Raw genomic sequence first — 5,561 nt, 5'->3', positions numbered from 1 at the left:
CTCTGTGATGACCTAGAGGGGTGGGATAAGGAGTGGGGAGGGAGGTTCAAGAGGGAGGGGATATACGTATACATTTAGCTGATTCACTCTGTTGTACAACAAAAACATTGTACAGCAATTGTTTAGTTGCTAAGTCACACAATTATACTCCAATAAAAAAAGTATTCAATAATAGTAGGTGTAGCAGTTGAGAGAGATTATTATTAGTATTTTTAATGAGACAGTTAGAATTGGACTTGGAACAACAGACTGGTTCCAAATCAGGAAAGGAGTATGTCAAGGCTGTATGTTGTCACCCTGCTTATTTAACTTATATGCAGAGTACATCATGAGAAACGCTGGGCTGGATGAAGCACAAGCTGGAATCAAGATTGCCAGGAGAAATATCAATAACCTCACATATGCAGATGATACCACCCTTATGGTAGAAAGTGAAGAAGAACTAAAAAGCCTTTTGATGAAAGTGAAAGAGGAGAGTGAAAAAGCTGGCTTAAAACTCAACATTCATAAAACTAAGATAATGGCATCTGATCCCATCACTTCGTGGTAAATAGATGGGGAAACAATGGAAACAGTGACCGACTTTATTTTCTTGGGCTCCAAAATCACTGCAGATGGTGACTGCAGCCATGAAATTAAAAGATGCTTGCTCCTTGGAAGAAAAGTTATGACCAACCTAGATAGCATATTCAAAAGCAGAGACATGACTTTGCCAACAAAGGTCAATCTAGTAAAAACTATGGTTTTTCCAGTAGTCATATATAGATGTGAGAGTTGGACTGTAAAGAAAGTTAAGCACCAAAGAACTGATGCTTTTGAACTGTGGTGTTGGAGAAGACTCTTGAGAGTCCCTTGGACTGCAAGGAGATCCAAACAGTCCATCCTAAAGGAGATCAGTCCTGAATATTCATTGGAAGGACTGATGCTGAAGCTGAAACTCCAATACTTTGGCCACCTGACTCTTTGGAAAAGGCCCTGATGCTAGGAAAGATTGAGGGCAGGAGAAGAAGGGGACAACAGAGGATGAGATGGTTGGATGGCATCACCCACTCAATGGACGTGAATTTGAGTAAGCTTCAGGAGTTGGTGATGGACAGGGAAGCCCGCATGCCGCAGTCCATGGGGTCGCAAAGAGTTGGACACGACTGAGCAACTGAACTGAACTGAACCGAAATGAGGAGTAGCAGATTAATAAGAGAGATTATTATTATTATTTTTAATGAGAAGGTCTTGAATATGTTTAATGCTGAGGAGAGAAATTATAGTAAAGAGAGGAGTGAGATTAAAGATGTAAGAGAGAAAAAGGGTGAATGGTAACAATTTATGAGATCCCTGAGGAAGAGGGCTCATTGGATGTATCTGATGTACAGGGGGAGGATTTGACCTTAGACAGCCTAAAATTTAGAAGCTCTCCTTTGACAATAGAAGGACAGAGGACAGGGCCTAAGTAAATGCAAGTTAGTGTGTAGGTTTGGTGTCAAGAGTTGAGTGGTTTTCCCATTGATAGATTTTTTCAAAATCACACTAATACTGGTGCTTATCAACACTTGCTACATTCTACACTCTTCCAGACATTTCCTCCATAGGAACTCATTTTATCCTCAGACTGGCACTGTGATGGGCTATTCTGTTATTATCTGAAGCAGAGGAAAGGGAAGCATGGAGATGGATTAACTAATTTGCCCAAGATCTCTCAGAACCCAGACTCATATCGGGTAACCCGATCCTAGAGCCCACAGTCTTAACCTCGCCTTTACCCTGCAGCTGTCTTCACTCTCTGTGGAGAGGATTGGATTAGAAAGGCTCTCAGGGAGAACAAGTAAGATGCCTTCTGAGAAAATACAGAGAGTTTACCCAGCGGCATCAGGGGCTCTCTGGAGACTGGAAGTCATGCTTGGTTGGCCCCGACAAGGAGACCTTCTGAGAGTGTTCCAGGTCAAGAACAATTCGAAATCAGACAGGCTTCCCAAGAAAAGGGAGAGCTCCCTTGAGGACAATGCAAATACAATACTCAGAATCTATTCGAAGAAAAGAAGCTACTCAGTTCTGGCACTTGATATTGCTAATTATTCATTTTCTGATTTTTTTTTTTTTTTCTTTTTAAGGCAAGGAAGAATGTGCCTTTCTCCAGAATTACCCTTGGAGGAGAAGCTAGAGGGAGGTTCCAACTCCCAAACTGTTTTTTTGAAATGGGTAAGTGGATAAACAGGATATAGTAACCTATTAACAGAAGAGGTGAAGCTAAGCCGTTAGGAAGGAGTGGGATGAAAGTGTGGATTTATTGACCAAATTATGCAACTTTAATTTTATAGGAACACTGTGCTTCAACAGAAAACTGTTGAACGGTCAGCGTTATTTTTATTTCTAGGCAGCCTCTCAGGGGCACCCTGTGAGCCAAAAACTATGACTCAAACTTCCAGTCTCGACAAACTGGTCAGACATAAATATTCTCCTGATCCCCACAGTCTTCTGCCCATTAATGTTCATTCTCAGTAAAGTCTAGTTGATTGACTAGTTGACTGGAATCTTTTCTAAGCATAGGCTAGACATTCAAAATTGAAATGAGATTGGAACAGAGCCTAAGGCTTCTTCATATACTTATTAGAAATAAAAGAGAAAGTGCACAATGAATGTTCCAAGTCTGCAGATGGTACTAATTCTGTTTATAGAGTCAAATGTTGATCTGGGGTGATGTTAGTGAACCCAAAGATCACCAGAGAGTCACAGAACAGCCAGAAGAGCAGTGTTGAGTTTGTATGTGGGTATGTGCAAATCCATGCAGGGAAATGACTCTGTCTCATAAGTGATACTTGTTGAAATAATTGTCACAACCTAGGAAAGGGTTGAGAAGTCACCAATAGAATGTTCAACCCATTGACCCAGAGAATGGAACCAGAACAAACAGCCAAATAGTAATGATTACTAGGAAGGGTGTGGGAAAAACAGAATAAATGTCCTAGTCTATCTCCATGTTTGAAATGCTGCAATGAATAAACTGTACTCATTACTTCCAGAGAAGATCAGAAAAGCATATACATACATCTTTATGATTTGTTTTGATTGATTTCTGCAGAAAAGGCAATAATAAACCTGGGTCAAGAAGATCCATAGCAAAGACACTTTGGAACGGGTGCTTCCTGAGGGAGGGCACCAATGATGGAACCCTCATCACCACTGATGGGGAACCTTCCTGGTTCACCAGTGATGGGGACCCTAATTGCTGTTGGGAGGAGACAAGACACGGGTAGGAAAATTGTGTCGAGGATCAAACTAGGATAAAGTCAGAATAGAAACAATGCCAAATAATACTCAAACTACCACACAATTGCACTCATCTCACATGCTAGTAAAGTAATGTTCAAAATTCTCCAAGCCAGGCTTCAGCAATACATGAACAGTGAACCTCCTGATGTTCAAGCTGGTTTTTGAAAAGACAGGGGAACCAGAGATCAAATTGCCAACATCTGCTGCATCATCAAGAAAGCAAGAGAGTTCCAGAAAAACATCTATTTCTGCTTTATTAACTATGCCAAAGCCTTTGACTGTGAGGATCACAATAAACTGTGGAAAATTCTGAAAGAGATGGGAATACCAGACCACCTGACCTGCCTCTTGAGAAACCTATATGCAGATCAGGAAGCAACAGTTAGAACTGGACATGGAACAACAGACTGGTTCCAAATAGGGAAAGGAGTACGTCAAGGCTGTATATTGTCACCCTGCTTATTTAACTTCTATGCAGAGTACATCATCAGAAATGCTGTGCTGGAAGAAGCACAAGCTGGAATCAAGATTGCTGGGAGAAATATCAATGACCTCAGATATGCAGATGACACCACCCTTATGGCAGAAAGTGAAGAGGAACTAAAAAGCCTCTTGATGAAAGTGAAAGAGGAGAGTGAAAAAGTTGGCTTAAAGCTCAACATTCAGAAAACGAAGATCATGGCATCTGGTCCCATCACTTCATGGGAAATAGATGGGGAAACAGTGGAAACAGTGTCAGACTTTATTTTTGGGGGCTCCAAAATCACTGCAGATGGTGACTGCAGCCATGAAATTAAAAGACGCTTACTCCTTGGAAGAAAAGTTATGACCAACCTAGACAGCATATTAAAAAGCAGAGATGTGACTTTGCCAACAAAGGTTCGTCTAGTCAAGGCTATGGTTTTTCCTGTGGTCATGTATGGATGTGAGAGTTGGACTGTGAAGAAGGCTGAGTGCTGAAGAATTGATGCTTTTGAACTGTGGTGTTGGAGAAGACTCTTGAGAGTCCCTTGGACTGCAAGGAGATCCAACCAGTCCATTCTAAAGGAGATCAGCCCTGGGTTTTCTTTGGAAGGAATGATGCTAAAGCTGAAACTCCAGTACTTTGGCCACCTCATGCGAAGAGTTGACTCATTGGAAAAGACTCTGATGCTAGGAGGGATTGGGGGCAGGAGGAGAAGGGGAAGACAGAGGATGAGATGGCTGGATGGCATCACTGACTCGATGGGCGTGAGTCTGGGTGAACTCCGGGAGTTGGTGATGGACAGGGAGGCCTGGCATGCTGGGATTCACGGGGTCGCAAAGAGTCAGACACGACTGAGCGACTGAACTGAACTGAACTAAACTGAAGAAGATGCAGCCAGGGGTGGAGGATGAGAGGAAGTCAGAGCATTTGGATCAAGGACAACTGTTCAGGACTGCGGTCATGGACTCTAGCTCTCCTTTACAGATGTGGTGGCTAAAAAGGCAGTGTATAGAGAATTCGAGGGCCATGTGGGAGTAATAAAGATAATGGATACTTTTTGTTTACAATCCTAACATTTGAGAGCTGTAATCATATCTTGCTAAAAGATGTCACTTGTAGCCTTTGTCTGACACCAAGTCCTGGACTGGGTGGAACAAGGCACCGCTTCTGTGCGTGTGTGTGTAAATTATCATGGTAACCAGAAATGACAACTCTTAGAACCTAAGGCACAGCCTTATTTATTTGAATAGGGACAGAAAACATCTTTGAAGTCATTGTAAATTATTTAGCTCTGCATTTATTTTGACTCCCCATTCTCATGCTTCCTTCCTAGGAGAGACAACAGAAATGATTGAAAATCACTTTTCTTTCAGAATGACCACATGCTTTTGCCATCTCAAGTGGAGAGAGAAATATTTTCTCTTTTCCACTCTGCTGAGCAGCTGTGCAGCTTTTCCCATCTGTCTGGTTTGTGGTGAATTGCGTGTAAAGTGAACTGATGAAAATGGCCAAATTGGCCTCTAAAAACCCCCTGAAAATGCTTTTAAACGTCCTTCACTAGAGGAAGTACGAGCTTATGATGACTGTTTCGTGGACTCTGCTTTCTTGTTTCATGTCTACTAACCAAAATAATCATAAAATAATGTGACCTTCCACTCAAAATCTTCCATCCTATGAAATAATCACCAAATATTACGGTTTTAGATTATATGCCTGGAGAAGGCAATGGCAACCCACTTCAGTACTCTTGCCTGGAAAATCCCATGGACAGAGGAGCCTGGTAGGCTTCAGTCCATGGGGTCGAAAAGAGTCAGACATGACTGAGCGACTT

The sequence above is a fragment of the Bison bison genome, unplaced genomic scaffold (assembly GCF_000754665.1).
Source record: "Bison bison bison isolate TAMUID 2011002044 unplaced genomic scaffold, Bison_UMD1.0 scf7180017864148, whole genome shotgun sequence".
Lineage (NCBI taxonomy): Eukaryota > Metazoa > Chordata > Mammalia > Artiodactyla > Bovidae > Bison > Bison bison.
This window is presented reverse-complemented; position numbering follows the sequence as displayed.